Genomic DNA, 23064 nt, shown 5'->3' with positions numbered 1-23064 from the left:
CCACATGATGTATGAAGAGATGTGCTTTCTGGAAGTGGGGATGGGAAGAGGAGATTTACTAATGACAAAAAAGTGAAGAGTGACAACTGCACTGAGTCACATAACTCAGACATGGAAGACCGAGGACTGGAATCCAGGTCCTGTGTCTTCAAGTCCTGTGCTTGTCATCCTTGGACCCACAGCAATGGTGTCCCCTGGGTGTACGCTAGAATTGCAGGGTCCCAGGCTCTCCTTGGAACAATGGAATCAGTCTGCACTTGAAAAAGAACTGAGGGTGACTTTTGTATATGTCCAGTCTGAGAAGCATCCTTTAATCTCCATAACATAAACATTTTCCTCTTTTTTATATTATAGTAATATTTTTATAATTTTTTCTAATAATTTGCCCTTTGAAGATCTTCTCAATTCCTCACATTTACTTTTTTGTTTTTTTTTATTTTTTATTTTTTTAAGATCACATTTACTTTTTTAAACTTCATATTTACCTTGTGAAGCCCTTAAGAGTGTGTTGGAAAGCCCCATCCAAGTATCCAGCATCACTATCACCATACTTAATTTTCAAGTTGATACTGACGGTGATTCCTTCCATGTGTTTAGCACTTACTAATTCATAAAGAACTTTCACATTCATTAGTGGCTCTCAGTCTTGGCTGCCTATTGGATCATCTGGGGACTTTATAAAAGCTGGTTGTCTGGGTCTTATCCTCAGATATTCTGACCTATTTGGTCTGGAATAAAACCTGGGCATCAGGACTTTTAAAAGCCCACCCCTTCCCCCCCCCCCCCCCCCCCCCGCCCAGTGATTCAAAAGATTTAAAACCAACGTTCGAGGAGGTATGGCCCAGACATCTGTATATTTTGGACACTTCACAGTGACTTTAATTTGTGGGCAAGGGCAAGAACCACTCACATGCATTATATTTCTTATTTGATATTCATGATAGCTGGGTGTACACACTCCATTTTACCAGTGAGGACACATAAGCTAAAGTTTGCCCATTGGGTCACTTAGCTGGAAGAGGTGGAATTGGGACTCAAGTCCAGTTTTTCTGACCCCAAGGCCAGGAGACCACCTGCCATCCCCTAGAGTTGGGCTGGGAAAGTCTTATCCCTCTGCTCCTGGGACTTGTTTTAGGACAGCCTGGTTTCAAAAGGAAGATTCTGACCCTGGAGCAGAATAAACCTCTGATTGCAGAGAAAAGACATGTTCTCGTTCACCCTGGCGTACTGAGAAAGTTGTGGCCAATGAAAGCCACCTTCGATCATCTTTGTGCTCTCTGGATGGGCTCCTTGTGTATGTTGGCTCAGTGGCAGCAGCAGCCTGAGAAAGGAATCCACGAAGAGCCCAGACACAGACACTCATGTCTGCTGCCCAGCCAGGCTTGCTGCAGAGAGAAGGGGAAGGCTGGGAGGCAGGAGGTATGTGTTCATCACCGAGAGGAGAGGCATGACTTGGGGCATTTCATTTCATTTGCAAGGTATTTCCTTTGCTGGAATGATCTTCACCTTTTTCTCTTGGCCTTTCTAAATGGCCCTCACCTCTTCTTTCCCTTCCTGTAGCTTCACCCCCTGGATTTTCAGGGCCTTCTGAGAACTCGCCAAGCAGGGCATTTGTAATGAATAAAAAAGTTAACACTTTTTTAAACGACTCACAAGTCAACCACCCACATAATGACGACAGCCATTTCTTTCATGATGCCTTTCCACCTAGCTGTGCCTCAGCATTTCTGAGATGTGGAAAGGCTGAAATCCTAAGAGTTTCTTTTTCTTTCTTTCTTTCTTCTTTTTCCCCCCTCCTTTCCTTTAGAATCTTGTCCCAATTGCCATTGAACATCATGGAAAATCAGTCATGAGTCATGCCTCAGATCTCAGCCTCCCATCAAATACCACCTTGCTTCCCCGAAGCCCCTTCCACCTCTGATTCACAGCCTTCAAGCTCACGTTGTCTTTCAAGGAAATCTTCCTTTATACATTTCTGATTCACTGACATTTAAATCACCAAAGCGTTAGAAAGAGATTGCAATGGCTAAGAAATTTCTTGGGAATTTTCATTAGACGTTCTTGGAATTGGGAAATTGTGGTTTTCTGAAACGATCATGGATATGAATCCTAAGAAACTAAAATTCAGCCTTCAGAAACTGAAGCAGCTCAAAATTCAGTGTTTGTGCAGAACAGAAGCAATGAATCCAGAATGAGGATCTCTGAGTTCTAGAACCGGCTCTGCAGCTAACAGCTGTGACTTCAGGCCTCCATTTCCTTTCTAGTTCAATAAAAATGCTGGATATGAGCTCTAAGGATCCATCCAACTCATATTCCCTGATCCCTAATTTTGCCAGGAGTCTCCTGTCCATCCCTTCTTCCTTCTCATGTTCCAGAAAGCAAGGGCCACTAAAGCTGCTCATACTCTGAGCCACTATCAATGGTCTCCAGAGATCTAGACAAGTCTATCATGGGAAGAGCCAGCACTTTCCCCAGCCCAGTTAGCATCTCTGTAGTTTCTCGGGCATGGTGCTAACATGAGAATATTGGGGCTCTGAGAGCCTTTGCCGCCAGACCTCTGGAAAGAGCTGCCTGCCGTTGTTCTTTCCAAGGCCTCACCTTGCAGTCTGTCTACGACCCACTGAAAGCTGGTCTTTGTTCCTGCGTATCTCCATGACTTGTTGCTGGAGCCCCAGAGTTCCGTCCTTGCTCTTCTTCTCTTCCATCAGCCCCTCGGTGAACCCCTCCAGCACCATTTCTGTCCATTCCCAAACTCAGGTATCTAGCCCAGCTCTGCCCCCAAACTTCAGTCTGGCATCTCCAACCGCCATGAGTCTCTCTCTACAAGACCTCTCCATTTGGATGTCTCATAGGCATCAAAATTTAACCCAAACCCAGATCCACATCTTCTCCCTCACACCATCCTCCCCAGCTTGATTGGTTCTAAGTCCATCCTTCCAGTTGCTCTGGCCAAAACCTACTAGTCACCTTGACCCTCTCTTACACAGCCCACGTCCAACCCACTGGCTTTGCCTTCATACTGTATCTAGGATCTGGCCATTTTGCCCTACCCCCACCCCCATACCATCTAGTGGGAGTCACTCTCTTCTCTCCCCTGGATTACCGCAAGAGCCTTGCAATTCTCCCTGCTTCCATCCCTCCCCTATGGTCTCTTTTCCACACAGCAGCCAAAAATCCTGGAAAATTAGAAGTTAGACCCATCCAAATCCTCCATCGGGCCCCCATCTCCTTCACAGTAAACCCAAAGTCCTCCAGGGCCCTGTGTGTCAACCCAGCCCTTATATCTCTGGCCTGGTTTCCTACTTCTCTCCCTCAGGCACTCCATCCCACTCACACCAATCTCCTGGAATATATTTAAGATATTTTCACCAGATCCTCCCTCTGCCTGGGAGGTTTTCCCTGCAAATGTCTACATCGTTCACTCCCTCATCTCCTTGAAGTCTTTGCTCAGGCGTCACTTCTTGGTGAGGCCCTGCTTGCCCACTTCATTATACATATCCTAGACAGCCCAGCCCCTGATCCTGGCGTTCATAATCTTCCTTACCTTGTTCTATTCTTCTCTAAATCCATAAATCCAATCACCTTCTCATAGACTATATAATTGATCTCTTGTTTGTCGTCTAAGGTCTGCCTTCGCCCAACAGAAGGTGAGCCCCACAAAGGTAGAGGTTTCTGTTTTGTTCACTGTTGTGTCTCAAGTGCTAGGAATAGTGCCTGGTACATAACAGGTGCTCAATAAATATTTATTGAATGGACTGACCTGTGGTCAAAATTCAAACCACATACCTCTCTCTCCCCAAGTGGTCTTCTGAAGCATTGCCTTCCAGGAAAAGTAGAATTCTGTGGTGACAAGTATTTTCCTCCTGTGCTATCTAACCCCTTTCCATCTCCCCATCTACTGGCCCCCAAGCATGACCCCACAGTGTCCTACAATCACATCACTGCTTCTGTCAGGTATCCAGTATTCACACACACACACACACACACACACACACTCCTCCACAGGGTGCTATAGCACCAGCTCCCCACCCCTAAATGGGATTTATAGAGAGGGCTCTTATAGGACGTGCTTTCAAGCACATTCGTTAACTCAAGGTGATGGAAGACAGGAATCTCTGACTTCGTTTTGGTTATTAATGAACATCAAAGGGAGATACATCTTGGTTGAGGCCATGGAGAAACCAAGGCTGGGCCTTGAATGTCTTCCCTCTGTAGACCTGGGCAGGGCTCCATTTGTCACAGCAGATCTGTGGGTTCCTGCCACACTGAGGAAACTGATGGAAGGGAGGAATAAGATAAAAGGAAGGATGGGCAGGAGAGGCTCCAAGATCCACCTCAAAAGAGGAAGAGTGAAAGTCTGAGCTTTGAAGAAACACACCCACCTCGCTGCCAATCCCATGGGATTCTTGGAGCCCAGAACTCTGGACGTGGCTCCTGGGTCAACTCTGGTGCTAGCAGCCACAGAACCTTCCTGAAGGACTCCAGCACCTGAGGACTTATCTGCTAGTTAGTGTGCTAGCGATCGGAACCTGCCTTGAATCTGCTCTAGGTTTCCATGGTGATTGCTTTAAACTTTTCATCATCCTTCCTTCAGACCTTGGGGGAGAACTATGCTCTCTGGTTTCCATGACAACCATTTAAACATGTATCTCTGTCTGGCTCTGTTGGAAGAGAACTGCTAGAGATACATGCAAATCAACTGGCTGCTCTCCCTCTACTTAAAAAAAAATAAAAATAAAGTGACACACCTGCTCCGAAGGTTCCGATCTTTGCTCATAACAAGAAGGGTGAAGGTGTCAAACTGGTGTTTGAGGAGGGTTTGCTGCATTGATTTGATACTTCAAGTGCTCACCCAGATACACAGGTTCACTCTACCGTCTTAAGTAATTATCTGCACTCAGCGCTTACCCTCCCCTCCCCTCCGTCTAGCAGATGAAAGAGCTCTGAGTTCAAGGCTGTTTACCTTCCTGCTGCATGCCAAAGGAGGAAGGGAAGGACGGGGCCAGAGAGACTAGCTATCTGCCCTACCCAAGCCAGTCCTTCACCACTGCCGGGAGAAACTGTGGACAGCAGGTTGTCAATTCAACTCACCATCTGTAAACTATCCCAGCACTCAGACTGTAGCCCAAAATAAGGTGGAAATCACATACCTCAGTCATTCGGAAATAGAATTCATGGACTGGAGAACAGCCAGGTGACTCTGAGGAAAAAAGTTCAGAAGAAGTAGAAAGATGATGGCCCTCTTTCCCTTCCCAGACACCTTCCTGTCCTCCCCCACAACAACACGCTCCCAAACCAGAGGTCACCAGAGGCAGTGGTGTGCCAAACAGCCACAGACAGATCTAAAACAGGATCCTGTTTTGAAACTGTGTACCAAACTTTAAAATTCTGACAGTTTCCAATGAAAATAGACACTTCCCACTTCTCCTGAAACTTAGCAGATCTGCATCAGAGTCCTACTTCAGGAGAGTCTGCTGGATTGAAGAAGCACCACCCCCTGAGATGAACTGAAGCATGCACTGGCTTTGGTCCAACTTTCCCGAATAGCAAACTTTTCTCCTTGCTCCTGGAAAACAGTTGAATTAGTAACTTATGATAACACGCACGACATCCAGACAACACCAATCATCCCTCAAGTAATTGCTGACGTCACAAACCATGAAAGAGAATTCTTATTTGGGTGTGGGGGCAGGGGGAGGCTGGAAGATGAAATATTCTTCCATCTTCTTCATCCGAGGCCCTTCAGCCACCTTGGACACAGCTAAGGTCGGAGGTCAGGGTAAGCTAGATGGGGATTTCCTTCATGATCATCTGGTGAGACTATGTCTTACACTTACAGGAAGGCCTTTGATTGCTTCGGTATGCAGCTACTGTTTTGATTTTACTCTTCAGTAGGTTCATAAGCCAAAAAGTCATTTGGCTAAAAATATATGTCAAAATAATTGTAGCAGAAAGTTGGCTGGTTAGTGGATGAAACTGATAGGTCAATTCAATGAGCCCTCATTTAGGGCTTGAGACGTGGCTTTGTTGCCTTGTTAATGACAAGTTTGTTAACCCCCATAGTGTATATTTTCTTATCTGTCCCATGGAGGTAAAGGTGCTTGCCTCACTGAGTTTCTAGGAGGTTCAAACAAAATCGTGTACAGCGAGACCCTGTCACAGTGCCTGATGTTCAGTAAAGATCTATTAGGAGCCAGGTTCCTCAGAATGAGATGGCCTTCTTCACATTTCCTCCTTCCCCCAGGTGACCTTTCCTGCGTCTTTCTAGAGAAGGAGGGGAAATGAGTCTTGCTCTTCTTACCGACACCGTTTTCATCCTAAGGACTATCCATGGTGTAACACCAGGGGGTGAAAGAGAAAGAAAAAAGTAGTCCTCGCTGAAAGCAAAACCAGGACCTTTAAAAATAAGCAACTTGTCAGAAAATTGACTGATCATATTAAGAAGTTGTGTTTTGTTTTCCTGTGAATATTTTTAGGGTGCACTATGGGAACAACAAATGTCAAGCAAAAGATGAAAGAGACAAGGGCTGTTAGAAAAGATGTCGAGGCAAGAAGAGAACAAGCATTCCTTGGTTTGCCCCAAAGGCGGGCAGAATGTGATCAAACTGTTTTTCGCATCTGCAAAGGAGTCAAGGCATTTTCATTCTGTAAGAGAAAGAACTTGCTGCTGACAGGGGGAATGGATCGAATTATTCGAGTCTGGAATCCTTATCTGCCTGGGTAAGGTTTCTTTCTCTCTCCAACCAAAAGGCCACTGATCTAGTAAAGTATATGAGAGCAACACAGGGGATCGCTAATTCCTTTTTAGGATAATTTAAGAAGCCCTGTCCAAAATCGATCTCCCGTACACACAGCCTGGGAAACTTCTGTTGGTGGCCATTAAAGACTCATTCTTTGGGGTTAATAAGCAAGTCATTGGCCCCATTTACCAATGAAGGAACTGAAGCTTAGAGGAGGTAAATAGCTTTTTGGACATAAGGCCAAAATTGGCTAATTTTGGCTGGTTCTAAAAGCCTATGCCATTTCCGTTGGTCAGTGTTGAAGACAGCAGGAGAGTGGAAAATGGGGAGTAGTCTTCTGTGCACTGATAGTGGGGACTTGGGGACAAGAACAAGTCACCTAGGGTGCGCCCCGCTTCCTTGCTGAGTCTCTGTACCAGGCAACAGTGGAGGACCTGCAAGGTGACCCAGGCCCCTCAGCAGGGGCAGACAGCTGCAGAGGCAGCGCCAGGAGCCCGGGGGCACGTGGGATCAGATGCTGCCCCTGTCACCTTCTAGCCCAGTGATCCTGTGCAAGGGTTGTAGCCAGTGTCCACCTTGATAATTGTGCTCACAGGAGTACCTACTTCTCCGGTAATAATAAAGATCACAAATGAGGTCATCCACGTATAGCTCTCAACACAATGTCGGATGCCTAAAAAGAAAGAAAAATGATTTTCTACCCACTTCTATTACCTTAGACTCCCATTTGTCTGGTGATGGGGAACAGTTCACTTACCTTCCAGTGACGTGGTTATAAAATGACATTGGGCTCTCCCCTTCAACCTCAGCCCTGCCTCCCTTCTCCCTACCTCCCCACCCTCTCCCTACACATGCAGCCCTGTGACCCTGAGGGCATTGTGATCCCTCAGAGCTCCTTAAAATAAACTTATATTAAAAAGACATTCCCCCCAGATCTGAATACTGTTAACTCTGACCTGCATAAAGCAACAACCTGCCATAGAATCTATTCCCACACCACCCTGTGCTCTTCCTCGTTTATTCCTTTTATAGTGATATTGTCAGCAGTTGGAGAAACAAAGCCCAGAGCTTCATCTCACACTGAGTTGTGTTGCTATAACTGGGTATTATTTGCTTCAGTCCTTTTATCACACAAGATATATACTTGTGTGATTTCAGAAGGAGACATAACCCTCCTCCAGGCTGAATAGAACTGCCAGATCCGGGCCAAGTTTAGTCTTGCATTTTTATTTAGAAATAGCACTTAAAACTGCTTGGTGTTCATCTGTTCTTTTTCCATTCTAGAAAACCAACAGGTATGCTGAAAAGCCACACAGCTCCAGTGATTTACATCCATGTATCTACTGAGGATAACAAAATATTTTCCAAGTCCACCGACAACACTATTAAGGTCTTTGCCCTTTCACATTTTGGATGCATGGTCCAACAGTTTTGGATAGACAATGTGTTTGTTTGGTGTTTTCTTTCCCCTCTTTGCAGCTCTAGAGGTCTCTGCATTAGCAGATACTCAAATGGTAGTTACATTTGTGGGTTTGCTTTGGAAAAAGAAGGTAAGTGGGCAATTGAAGGGTAGTGTCTTAGAGAATTTTCTATACCTGGTGTTTCGTTGGGATGAGTAAACCTTGAAGCATCTCAGCCCCTGTTTGCATGTTGTCCTGATTCCCCTGGGAGAATGTGTGTTGGAGGATGAAGAGGGGGAGCAAGGGATGGAATGGGGACATGGGGGAGGTTAACTATCTCTTGCTATTAGTGCTTATTTTGCAATACACATAGGGCACGTGGGCCCTCTCTGAAATGTCTGTAAGCCTTAGAATTTAAACACTTCTGGCTCCGGTAGAGGTCATGGTAATATCACCTTCATTTTGTTTGCCTTCACACCTCTTTTTATATGTAGGGTCCTACCCAATTCTAAAATTCAGCTGCCCTGTGACCTTTGTAATGCACTATTTTTATACCAAAAAAAAATAAGAAATTTTATTGATTTGCTTTATCCATCATTTCATGTGCTTTTCCAGTGAACATGAAAAGTTTTCATGATTTCATCCATCTTTCTTTCTCAATTATCATGGGGCCGGAGGGTGGGAGTTTAGAGCAGTCTGAATCAAAGGAATGCTAAAGCCTCAGGCAGGTCAGTATCATTGCTTTGCATAGATACATAAACCAGCTTACTGACTACACACATAATAAATGATTTATAGATGCTATGGGCTGAATCATGTCCCTTCAAAATTCATATGTTGAAGTCTTAACCACCAGTACCTTACAATGTGACTGTATCTGGAGACAGGGCCTATAAAGAATTAATTAGGGGCACCTGGGTGGCTCAGTCATTAAGCATCTGCCTTCGGCTCAGGTCATGATCCCAGGGTCCTGGAATTGAGCCCCATGTTGGGCTCCCTGCTCCGCGGGAAGCCTGCTTATCCCTCTCCCACTCCCCTTGCTTGTGTTCCCTCTCTCGCTGTGTCTCTCTCTGTCAAATAAATAAAATCTTTAAAAAAAAAAAAGAATTAATTAGGTTAAATGAGGTCATATTGGTGGGCCCTAATCCAATATGATTGGTGTCCTTATAATAAGAGGAAATCAGCACACTTAGATGGAGGGGCAACCATGTGAAGACATGGCAGGAAGGGGGTCATCTGCAAGCCAAGGAGAAAGGCCTCAGCAGAAGGCAAACCTGCCTACACCTCCATCAAGGACTTCAATCCCTTACTTCACACCATACACAAAAGTTAAATCAAAGGCAATAGACCTAAATGTAAAAAGAGCTACAATTTCAAAACTCTTTGGAGAAAACAGGAGTAAATCTTCATGACCTCAGACTAGGGAATGATTTCTTAGATATGACATCAAAAACACAAGAGACAAAAGGAGAAAATAAATGAGTTGGATGTCGTCAAAATTAAAACCTTGTGCCTCAGAAGACACCATTAAGAAAGTGGTCAGACCACCTACAGGATGGGAGAAAATGTTGCCAATCACACATCTGATAAAGGACTTGCATCTAGAATACAAAATAATCTGTATGCTCAACAATAAAACACAAATATCCTGGGCAAAGGGCTTAAATAGAAATTTCCTCAAAGAAAATATTCAAATGGCCAATAAACACAAGACAAGATCTTCCACATCATTAGTCATTATGTAAATGCAAAACAAAACCACCACGAGTTACTACTTCACATCCATTAGGATGGCTAAAATCAGACGATAGATGATAACAAGCATTGGCAAGGATGTGGAGAAATTGAAGCTCTCCATACCTTGCTAGGGGGAATTTAAAATGGTGCAGCCACTTTGGGAAACATTTTGGCAGTTCTTTAAATGCTAACCATGGAGTTACCATATTATCCCACCAATTCTGCTTCCAGATTTAAACCCAAGAGAATTGGAAACTTACGTTCACATAAACTCTTACATATGAATATTCATAGCAACATTATTCATAACAGCCAAAAAGTAGAAATAACCCAAGTGTCCAAATAAATGGATAAACAAAATGTGGTATATCCATACAATGAAATACTAGGCAGCAACAAAAAGAAATGAAGCACTAATACATGTTACCACATGGATGAGCCTTGAAAAAGCTCATGTTACATGAAAGCCAGTCACAAAAGGCCATGTATTGGAGGATTCCATTTATATGAAATGTCCAGAATAGGCAAATCCACAGAGACAGAAACTAGTTTAGTCGTTGCTGGGGGGTTGCAGTGAGGTGGGATAGGGAGTGGCCACTAATGGGTATGGGGGTTCTTTCTGAAATAATGAAAATGTTTTGAAGTTAGACAGTGGTGATGGTTGCACAACTCTTTGAATATGCTAAAACCCACTGAATTGTACACTTCAAAAATGCGAATTTTGTGGGATGTAAACTATATCTCAATAAAACTGTTATTTTGTAAAGGAGGGGGAGGGGAGAGATAGAGAAGTCAAGGGAGATGCCAAGGCTTTGGGCCAGAGCCCACTGAGACAGAGCAGATGGTGGGGAAGAGGAGCATAAGACCAGGAGCTCAGTTCTGGATGTGTTGGGTAGAGTCATCCTGAGTTGAGGGGAGATGTCAGGGCTGGAGAAATAAATTTGGAAGTCATTAGCATTTAGATGGAATTTTAAGCCATGGAGGGGATGAGATGGAAAAGAGAGCAATAGTGAGCAATGGGGAGAAAAGCCTCAAAGACTGTGCTCTCACTGCGTGTGGGGTCTGACATGGCTCCTGTAGAGTGAGCTCAGAGTTCATGTCATGGCAACCATGAGGACATTTTACACAAAATTAGGTGTTGAGATCACGGTCAGTGATGCAATCAGGACCCAAACTCCATTCAGTCCTCCAAGCAAATTTGATTAAAATGAGAAGATTCATGGACTTCAGTATTTGATTTATTTTGAAAATCAAATCTATCCAAAGGTATCCTCCAAAGTCACAAAGTTGGAGACTTCATATTTTTAATGAGCTTTTTTTCCCCTCAAAACCTGGCACCATCAGATAATCATAATTCTGTATGTGAGGACACGTCTCCTATCCCATTTTCTTTTCCTAGTGCCTCTCCATTTTATTCCAATCTGAAATCATGATTACAAGATTAGCATCTTGCCTGTGATGATTCAGGCATATTGAATCACTTCCCAAAATGTGTTTAAAATATATTGAAATCCTATCTTGGAAATATGGTGTGTAATTTATTTCAGAATATATTATTCCTATCAAATAAAAAGTAATCAACCAGGAACCAAACAGCTAAATTTCTAGCATGCCTGATCAGATAGTCTTCGTTCTTTGAATTGATTTTTCAGCCCAAATATTTCACTTTTCTAAATCATGGGGACACATGAAACGTTTCAGGAGTCTGCTAGTTTCTGGCATTACCCTAAAGGAGAGTAAAGTGACAGGTTTGGTTTTCTGTTCTCACTTGTTATTTTCTGTGAATTTAATATTGCACACTACAAAGAGGGCTGTTTTGTGTCAACAGGAATTAGCATAGAAAGAAAGTTATTTCCTGAAGGAAGATAGCATGGTGTATTAGTTAAGGCAAGGCTTGCCACCGTAACAAATAAACCCTATATTTTCCATGAGTTGAGACAATAGAAATTTATTTCTATTTGCTGTCATACCCAAGGCTGGTGCTCCTGGGGAGGGGCATTTTTTTCTCCCATTCAAGAACCACGCTGTCTTCATGCAAGGTCCCTAGGTTCTCAGAGTCTTCTTCATCCCAGGACAATGGGATGTCTGCCTCTTAAAAATCCCAGCCATAAATGACCATCACTTTCTCTCACTCCACCAACTGAATTCATAACTCTGGGTGAAGGGAAACCAGGAAATGCTTTAGTTTGGTGGCCACTCCCCAGCAACACCTTTCCACTGTGGACAGAGGAGTGTGCATTTTGGGGTTGGGGCACAGCATTTTGGAGAAATACAGACTTGAGTTTAAACTCTGAAACTACCAGAAACTAGATGACCTTGGGAGAAGTATTCAATCCTTCTGAACTCAGTGACTAAATTCTCTTGGACATTGGTCACTCTTCTGTAAAACGGAAGAAAGACCCACCTTGTAGGTTAGTTGTGCTCATAAAAGATAATGTATGAACTGTGCTCACCACAGAGTAGTTTTACTAGGTAAGACTCATTTGAGCCAAAGAGACAAAAATATAACTCAAGTAGTTTAAGCTAAAAAGGGAGAATTTATTGGTTATTGAAACCAGATCATCAGACAGATGGCCTCATGGACATCTGGGTTCAAAGATGGCACTGTTTTTCCCATGCTTTCTGCCTACACTTCCTTGGTGCACACTGATATTGACTCCTAGTGCAGAAAGGCTATCTCCTTCCAAATGGCTGGGACCACTGATGCCCAGTCTGAACTCACAACCCAACTCCAACTTCACTATCAGCTCCAGCCAGAAAAATCGAAGGGAAGACACAGATTCACCAGATTTTGCTGTCCTGTCTAGTGCTTGCAATCAGAGAGGCAATTCTAACAGAAGACAGGAGGGTGCTGGACAGGCCAGAGATAAGTCAGTGATGATAATTTGTTGTAGCTACTTTTACTTTGGTGATTTAATGCCAACTTGCTGATTCAACTTCAACAATAATAGGAAGAGTTCCTTCCTACTTTTCCCTTTCACAGACCTCGTAAGGGTTCCTCGATAGCATCCCAACTAAGATCACTCTCCAAGCTCCAGATTTACCTCATCTTCCCCCTCATCAAAACTTCCTCTCTTTAAAAAAAAAAAAAAAAAAAAAAAAAATACCCTTCCTCTCTTTCAGTAACATTATCTCATGAATTAAGAAGAAGTTACCAGATGAATGGATTCCCCTTGTGGTATAAGTGACTGATAAAAAACTGTGTGTATTACCTTTCTATCCAGGAAAATGAGCATTTTCAAACAATTCAATACTCCAGAAAGGAGTGGGAGATGCCCCTTAAATAAGTAGTCCTTGGGGTCACCTTTCCAGGGGATTATTTTACTCTGATCACTACTGTCACCCCCATACTGACCTCCCAGAGTGTATTGCTTCCCGCCTTTTACACCATGACCTAAAGTCACAGATGAAAAAGCACACTAGAACTTTCAAAATGACTTTGCTACCTACTGGGGAGAACTAAGGAAAATAAACAGTATAAATAAAACAAATAAGAGTCTGGCTTATGGGTAAAGGCTTCAAATTTCCTGATCGCTGTTTTGCTTCCGGGAGTTGTGGAGGAGGGGAAAGAAGCCCCATCCAAGTACATCCCACCCAGTTTAGTCAGATTTTCTAGTGCAGCTCTGGAGGGAGATAAGCCTGAGAAGGACTCTTACTTTAGCTGCTCCCTGCGTCTGTAAGGGGAGAGTCATGGAACCCCGCTGGAACTCAATGGATTATGCCTACCTCCCAACTTTGGTTTAAGATCGTATTTGTTTGTAACAAAATGCCTCAAACTGGGTGACTTAAAGAATGGAAATTTATGTCTCACGGTTCTAGAGGCTGGAAGTCTAAAATCAAGTTGTCAGCAAGGTTGGTTCCTTCTGAAGCTGAAGGAGAGTCTGTTCCATGCCTCAGTCCTAGCTTCTGGTGGTTTGCTGGCAGCCTTTGGCATTTTTTGGCTTATAGAAGCATTACCTTGACACCTGCCTTCATCTTCACATGGTCTTCTCCCTCTCTCTGTGTCTGTCTCTGAATTTCCTCTTCTTACAAGGACACCAGTCATATTGTCTGGGGATCTACCCTACTCCAGCTTGACTTCTTCTTAACTAATTGCACTTGCAACAACCCTATTTCCAAAGAAGGGCACACTCTGAAATACTGGGGGTTATTCAACATACAAATTGGGCGGGTGGGGGGGGGGGGACACAATTCAACCCATAACAGAGTAAATGAAACAATGCATGGAAAGCATTTAACACAATGCCTGGCGCATGTCAGCTTACTAAACGACAGCGGTCTTTGTGATTATTCGATCTTCTCAGTTTTACATTTGGCCCATCTGCTCTTCCCCAGGGATGTGGCCATCCCTTGCAGCTCTCATCAGATCACAGTACCTTAAAATAATACAAGAGCTGTGGCATGGCTTACGTAATAATTCTAATAAATGATTAACAATAATATTATCATTCTAATCATATACCATTACACCATGGCTTAGCTGCGATGCTAAACACTATTTTGTATTAATTCTAAAAATCTCTAAGATTTTATTTATTTTTATTTTTATTTATTTATTTGACAGAGACAGAGATAGTGGGAGCAGGAACACAAGCAGGGGGAGTGGGAGAGGGAGAAGCAGGCTTCCCGTGGAGCAGGGAGCCCGATGTGGGGCTCGATCCCCGGACCCTGGGATCATGACCTGAGCCGAAGGCAGATGCTTAACAACTGAGCCACCCAGGCGCCCCAAAAATCTCTAAGATTTTAAATCCTGTAAGAAAGGCATTATTATTAGTCTCCCTATTTTACAGATGAAACTGAGGGAAAGGGAGTATGGTAATTTGGCCAAGGCCCCAGAGCCATTAGGCGGTAGAGCTGGGATTCCAACCCAAAGAGGGGGGTTCTGGACCTCCATGTCCTTAACCAATAGCCACACTGAGGTTTGTTCCCTGAACCCTCCAAATATCTCCCCCACGGCGGGTTTTGAGGAACTGTGTGAAGAAATGGGAACATATCTAGGGGATAGAGGTAGCTCTGTGCACACATCAGACCCACAGTATCAAACCTCCACTGTGATAGACGGAGCGGAGCGGAGAAGTCGCTGGCCGCTCCCTGTGGTGGGGGGTGAAGCTCAGCTCCAGGGTAGCTTGGCCACAGGTATCTCCGCTCCTTGGGCAGCTTCAGCATGGCAGAGGGGCTCAGGAACAAGGGCCCCGCTTTCTCCTTCCTTTACAAATGCGGAGGTGAAGGAAGCCCTTTTAACATTTCCCTTTTGGTGAGGGGGAGAGTGGGGCAGTGTTTAAACTTTGGTCAGTCCTAACCAGACCCCCCAACAGGTGACAGCTTTGGAAACACAGCAAAGCAGCCTGTTCAAGACCTCCAATTCCTTTTTCCCTCATTCCCTCAGATCTGGGATCTAGAGACCGACAGCTGCTTGTTTACCGCCTCCTCCAAAGCCAGTGGAATTAAGGGGGACTTCGCAGCCTGCCTCTATCTCCCCCACACCAGAGCCCTGTGTGTGGCCACTGACACGGCTGCACTCCTACACCTAAGACTGAGGTCTGAGGTTCTCCTCTTGGCCCCCAGCTGTCAGTTCTCTAGAGGGTAGAGCAGGGCCCAGCGTAGCTGTTTGCAGCCTTCTATGGAACCATCCGCAGTTCAATCCCTGGGTGAGCTCCCGAGCTATATGCCCCCATGTCTTAATCTTGCAGTATGTATTTGTTGAGCTCCCTTGAACATTTCCCATTTATTACTCCAGCACCACCTCCTTAGATTATCTGAAAATCTGGAATCTACCTCTTGAGCCCTTACGGACCCACTGACCCTACCTCTCTAGCGAAGGTAGAGCCTGGGGGCTTTTAATTCGGTCTGAAAGCATCAACCCCACTTGCTGAGCAGTGGCCCAATGTGAGACCCTGTCCCTCCGGCAGGGTAGCCATTCAGGGACAGCACGAGCCCCGGTGCTGGACAGGTCCTTAGGGAGTTTCCCTTAGTGGGCTTTCCCTGCCCAGGGCCTCAGTGTCAGGGAGCTTGAATGCCTTCAAGACCCATCTCCCGGATTCCTCTGCAATGAGTCCCCCTGGGTTTCCTTGGCACACCTTCGCTGGGCCACATTTCATGTCCTCCTCGGCCAGGAAAATGGGGGCCTGGTTGCCTTTTCCACACTCAGGGAGGTCATGGAGACGTTCGTCCCCTTAGCATGAATGTCCACTTCAGTGCCTGTCCCTGTTCTGCTAGGCTGAGATGGCCTGGTCTTACTGAAGAGTTTAAATCCTGCCTCCCAGGCACCCACAAGTCATCCAGTACAACGCTGCGGTTTTACAGATGAGCGAACAGAGGCCTGGAGAAGGGAATGAATTGCCCAAGGTCAAGCAGGGAGTCAGGAGCAGAGCTGGGGCTAGAACGTCTCTCTCAGGATGCCTGGCCCCCTGCCTTCTCCCTGTGTGGTGCTCCTCCCACTGGAAGGCCAAAAGTCTGAGAGGTGGAAGGAGAAGGAGAGCTTAATTTGTTTTTTGTTTGTTTGTTTGTTTAACTAGACAATGGGAGGCACACTGTCTAGTCTTCCTTCACCAGAACCTGCAGAGCTCCTAAGAGGCACCTGTGAGCGGTAGAGAGATCGGGCTCTGCCTCCCTGGGCCCAGTGGCCTTGGGCTAAGTCACACCCCTTCCCCTGGTCTTGGCATGGCTGGCAGGGCGCATCACCTCCGCTTTGAGAACTTTCAGTCCCTCTGCATACTAAAACTAGGAACATCATTATAGCCTCATGGTTCAAACATGGCCCATGATTATTCACCCACCCCATTACCCCCACTTGCTGCCCTGACATAAATCCATTCCTCATTTCCAGCCTGCAGCTTTTTCCCCCTCACTGTTCAGCAAGATGATGGATCCCAAATCCGTAGTCTTTGAAAACTAAGGAAAGGAGGCAGAGAAGGATTAGGCTGAATATTGTGGTTTGCAGGGTTCACATCCCATCTATATGATAATGGCAACTGGATTTCCTGAGCCAAAAATGATGGCATACCGTCTTGAAGGGTGGGTTTAAAAAAAAAAAAATTGAGTTTGGGCTCCTGGGTGGCTCAGTCGGTTAAGTGTCTACCTTCAGCTCAGGTCATGATCTCAGGGTCCTGGGATTGAGCCCCGCATCGGGCTCCCTGCTCAGCAGGGAGCCTGCTTCTCCCTCTCTCTCTCCCCCTCTGCTGCTCCCCCCTGCTTGTGCTCTCTCTCTCTGTTAAATAAATAAAATCTTTTAAAAAAATTGTGAACATATGTATACGAAGAACCTTAAATATATTTATTGTGTTCAGTGATTAAATCACAGGTCAAGAATTAACTTTACAGAAAAGTGATCAGATTTCACAGCATCAAAACTCTACTGAGAAGTCCAGAACGTAAGGCTGCTGCCTGTGCCTGGACCCATCCTTCCTAATGTTTCCCTTGAGACCGTGGGAAAGGCTCGCGTGGCTGGGGAGCGCCCGGCAGAACGACCCCAGTCATTGGTGGTACCGCCAGGCCTGCAAGTGCGCGCTCTCGGCTCAGGATGCCAAAGCAACCTGCTGAAAGATGAGACTGTGGTCAGTCCAAAGGCTGTTTGTTCGACATGGCATCCGTGTGTAGAAAAACAGGCTGGTGGATTGATTTTCTTTTTTTTTTTAAGCAAAATTCCACCTCATGGCAAGAACGGCCCCAATCTCTAGGGCCAACACTTAGGTGTCAGATGACGTCTGCCTGTCCCTGCTCTGTTGCAGGGAACTTTGTGACCATAATCAAGGTCACCTGGTCCTTCTTAGCCTTCTGGAAGTGTCCTCATCTGTGAGGTGGGGAGACTCAGCACCTTCCTCCCCGAGTTGGGGAAGGGGTGTAGGTAACACCAGGAGGCTCTGGTCCAGGCCTAGCACTTTCTATCTGGGGCAGTGCCCCCACACCCTTCCTTCCTCCTCCCCCACAGGCCAGACTTCCCCTTAGAGCAGCCCAGAGACCATTCATGGGAAAGTGCTCATCATCCTTCTGCCTTCTTTGAAAAGGATTCCACCCACTGGGAATCATCTGGCACTAAGTCGGAGGTTCCAGATCCACTGAACCTCTATTAGTGGCCCAGCTTTGGGGCTGAGCACTGGAGGGACCATCAAGAGAGAGGACAGAGCAGTGGGACTGAGAACCAACCTTCATTTATTAAGTGTCTCCCGCTCACCAGGCTTCTCCAGACATTTGACATCCCTTTCCTCACTTAATCCTCACAAAATTTCTATAAAGTGTTCCATTTTACAGATGAAGAAATGAGTGCAAAGCGATTGGATTGCTTAACTCCTAGAGCTATCCCTTCTGGGCGCTGTCCTCGAAGAGAGGGCACGCAGGGCAAGGCCCGAGTACACAGGGGCACCCTTGGCCCCAGGGTGCCCGTGGGATGCACGTTGCAGGGTCTCGTCCCTGCTGTGAATGAGAAGCACAGCCTTCCAGGCTTGAAGACTCGGGATGGGATGATACAGTTTGTGTTTGTTTGTGAGGGAAGATGTAAACACATAGGGAAGAAGGTCCACTCTGTAGTCGTACAAAATCACACTCCTCCTGCCCTAAATAGGAGACATGCAGTATCATGCTCACTGAATGCCAATTATGCTGTGTGGGGGTCTGTGGGAAGGACATTATATAGGTTTTCTCATCGAATCCTCAAAACAACCCTAGATACCATTATCCCCATTTAAGAGATAAGTTAGAGTTTTCAGCAGTTAAACAACTTGTCCAAAGTCACAGACCCATTTTTATCCTCTTAACCTTTTTTTCTTTAAAGATTTTTATTTATTTCTTTATTTGAAAGAGAGAGAGAGAGCACGTGAGTGCAGGAGGAGGGGCAGAGGGGGAGGGAGAGGGAGAGAGAGAGAATCTTGAGCAGACTCCATGCTGAGCCTGAAGCCCAGCAGGGGGTGGGGTAGGGAGCCTCAGTCTCATGACCCTGAGATCATGACCTGAACCAAAACCAAGAGTCATAAGCTTAACCGACTGAGCCACCCAGGCGCCCCTGTCCTCTTAACTTTTCTTAATAAAGCAATAGATGCTTCATCCACAGTATCCATGTCATACATTCGGTTCAGGTTTTCATCCTTTCTGTTTTTCATGAGCAAGATCTCCGCTGGAGCCTTACCTAGTGGTCTCCCACCAAGAACCCGTGGTGTGCTGCCGCTACTATCCAGCCTTCCGGCAGGTGGTCAGCTGCCCCGAAGCATCTGTAAGTATCAACTCTTGCTTTCTTTAGCAATGATGTATTTGTGAGTGTGGGCCCAGGCCCATCGTCCTCACCTTAGAGCTGAGCAGAATGTTCTGGGGACATTCTGTCCCTGGAGGTTAAGAATTCTACTAGAATTCTTCAACTCTAGTATTTATCAAGTATTGTTTGGACACCCTTCTTTGAAAGCTGGGTGGAAGAGCTCACAGTTTCCCCAGTGGCTTCTAGTGTGAGCTATTTGGAAGGCCCATCCGGTACTAAGGAATGGTATTATTTCATGGTGGTGTAGGACAATTAATACAACCCTATTACCTACCTTGTAATTCTAGTCCGGAGCTGAGGGTATGGAGCATTCCACGTCCATTTCCCCTTTCACTAGGGCTCTCAAGGATCATGCTGGCCCCCTCCTAGATGAGTGACACAGTGTTTGGTTCACAGGAGCGGACATAACCAGTGCTCTTTGAATAAGGAGTGAGAGCAGAGAACACATCCCCTAACTCATGTACTTCTGTCCTTGAGCTAATTGGGCGGGTGGCGGGGGCACATCCCAAGTACACTCAAGATACTTAAGTGTTCTGAAATCTCCTAAATTATCAGTTCAATCACTTTCTGAATCACTGGCCTAGGCTCTGGCATTACAAGCCAGTGCCCCAGGCCATCTGGCTACACGCTCTTTCCTTCTTCCTGCCATTACCTGGCACACACTGTGTTTAGGTTTTCAAGCCCAGCGGGCACCACTGTCTGGACCTGTCCTCTTCATGTTCACACTCGCTTCGGCTTCACTCGCAGTGAGACTCAGTTGTCTTTGCATATGTTCTTGCCAGTCCCTGCTCTAGAGATTAGTCATCACCATGGTTTTATTAAGTATTGAAAGAAATAGATTATTTGGTCTGTTGATCAAAAAATTTTTATGATGACTCAGTCTCAATTCATCTCAAAGAAGGTAGATTCCTGTATAGTTTGGGCTCATACTTATAAAGAAGCATTTTTCCTCCAGATTTATCAGAATCACCTGTGACTCCAAGGACACCAACCTTCTGGTCTCAGCATCCTGCACAGGCCTGTTCCTGGTGCTGTCCAACTTTTTCCCATCTCCACCCTGGAATTTCCTGCTTCCTCCTCTTCTCTTACACACCTCAGCAATTCTTCAAGGTCCAACTCAAGTGCTATCTCTTCCACAAATCTTGTCTTCACGGCTTTGGACTCATACAGGCACCTCCCTCTTCCTGACCACCCAAGATGGCGCCTCCCATGTGGTGCTGGATTCAGTTCTCACTTGTCCTGCTTTGTTTCACACTCATGAGCCTTGTGTCTCTAATCATTCACTGGCACTTAGGGCAACGAGCAGCTCATCTGTGTTTCCCTCTTTTTCCTTCTTGATCTCAAAACCCTTCTTACTCTTCATTGCACAACTCTGGATATCAGCTCCTCTGAGAAAAGTTTCTAGATCATTCCCACATCCAGGCAGAATGACGGGCTCCATTAGCATTTGGGCTCCTGATTCTATGCTAACACAGTCAGCTTCCTTCAGTAGCATTACTTTTGATATGCATATCTTCCCTGCCTGTGGGTGGTAAGGAGATGTTGAATTGGGATATAAATACTCTCTCAGCTCTTACTGTATTAGGCACACACTGGTAATAAACTCTTGGATACTTACTGAATTGAGTTATTGATTTGAGTATTTGCTCACCTTGCAGATCTGTGTGAAATCTTTATAACACATGCCTACTGTCACGATCCACAGCATCTAAGCCACATTGCAGTCTATATTTGTGGAGGAGAGAATGTAGCCCAAGATTTTCATGAGGCCTGAAGTTATTAATACCACTATACCACATTTTATTCTTCGAGTTGCATAGCAGAGTGCTAGGGACCACCAACTTTCAATGCCTCTGAAAATGCTTAAAAACGGCACCATGTAAACTAATAAATACTCAATTAAATGTTTACAATGTGTGACATAGGAACTGCAACTTACACACATCCACATCCACATATCCAGTTATATGTAATATGGAAGTTTATTTTTTAAGAATAGTGAATAATTTTTCAACAAAGCTTAAAACTAGGAATATTTTGTAAATATTTTAAAATTTAATAGCAAGATTATATTTCATTTGGGATATCGTTGCATTTTAATATGTTTAATTGAATGGGAACTTCAAAAGGAAGAATTGCTTGGGGCAAGGAAGTTCTTAGGGGAGCCCTGCTAGGGCATGAAATCCCCTCTACAAAATGCACCTAAAAAGTATAAATAGCACGTTTAGACTTTTCTTGGTTCTATAAATAGAACCCTAAGGTCATTTTTAAAGATATTTTAGTTGCTCACTTCAAACTTTTCACTTCCATTACCTGCAGTAGCCGGTGGCGTTCTTGGGGGAATTTCTTTTTATGGAAACAAATGTGTGACTGTTTAATCACTTAACGGGAAGGCAGGTCCACAGGGAGGATGTTTCCTTTGGGTGTCGATCTGGGGCTATCTGCTGCACTCCGGGCCCTTCTGCTCATTCTTCCATGCCAACTGGTACTCCATTCAATTCTGGACCTCAACCATATTACAAATCACTGCATGTTGTGAAACTTTGGGAGGTTTGCAAAGGTTGGAATAACTAAAGTAAAACCCAGTAATGCTAAGGGTCTATTGCAATATGGAGGAGAACAAATGGATGCACCTGAGCTGTAGACACCCCCAAGAACGCTGACATTGTAAGAGGACAGTGGGGAAGGAAGCAAAGTGTACACTACGAAAAATCTGGTCTCAGGTATTTGAAATCAACAACAGTGAGGTGATGCCTCCTGGTTTCTGGATTGGAGACCTGGAAGTTTCTCTATGTCGATGGAGCAGCCTCTTTTACAAAGTGAAAGACTAAAAGGAACATTCAGTAGTTCAGAGAAAGAGTGGTGTCCTCAAGCATTTCTCCTCCCACACTGTCACTGCCTTTGGGTGCAGGCTCCAGAAAGCCTGCCCCAGAGGATGCTCTCCTTAGTGTGGGCACTTACTTATCCGAAGTCACGAGAGATGCCACTCCACTCCCTTTACAGATGATTCTCATTCAAAGGTTGCTCAAGGGATGGGGCTGAAAGAAAGCAATTTCAAGACTGGAACTGGCTGGACTGAGCAAAATCTTAAAGCTGAGGGTTTAGAAGATATGCCCTTCCCCTCCAAACAGGCCATCTTCCTCACTCAGTTTTGTCTTGGTGCTGAATAAATTTTGCTGCTCAAAATTCAATCCACACCTATTTCTCTGAGCCTAGGTAGTCAGGAGATTTTTATCCAAAGATTTCTAAATTTTTTAATCTTCTCACTGAATGTTATGGGATAAATTGTGTTCCCCCAAAATTCAAATGTGGAAGTCCTAACCCCAGCAGCTCAGATTGTGACTGTATTTGGAGACAGAGCCTTTAAAGAGGGGATTAAATTAAAACGAGGATGTTAGGGTGGGCCCTGATCCAATCTGACTGGTGTCTCTATAACAAGAGGAAATTTGGACACATAGAGAGACCCTGGATGTGCACGCACGGGGAAAAGACCATGTGAGGACACAACAAGAAGGTGGCCATTTGTGAGCCAAGAAGAGGCATCTCAAAAGAAACCAAACCTGCCAGCAACTTGATCTTGGACTTCCAGCCTCCAGAACTGTGAGAAACTAAGTGTCCATTGTTTAAGTTCTCCATTCTGTGGTATTTTGTTGTGCAGCCCCAGCAAATGAATACATTGGGCTAAGCCAACTTGCATTGGACGTACAGATGGATACTTTCAGGGTAAATTTGCATCTTTCATATCCAAGACACTAGACTTCTAAATGCAAATTCCTTTTAATTTGATAACCATAATCTCTGGGTCACTTTTTTTTGTCAACTTCCTGATACAGGTGGTAAAAGTGTGGGACTTTGAAACAGGAAGGTTGTTGTCTGGATTCATTGGGGCTCATGGAAATGCTGGAATCACATGTCTGACCTTTGACATCAGTGGAAGAAGGTGTGT

The sequence above is a fragment of the Halichoerus grypus genome, chromosome 4, assembly GCF_964656455.1.
Source record: "Halichoerus grypus chromosome 4, mHalGry1.hap1.1, whole genome shotgun sequence".
In the NCBI taxonomy this organism is placed as follows: Eukaryota; Metazoa; Chordata; class Mammalia; order Carnivora; family Phocidae; genus Halichoerus; species Halichoerus grypus.
Note: the sequence above shows the minus strand (reverse complement) of the source record.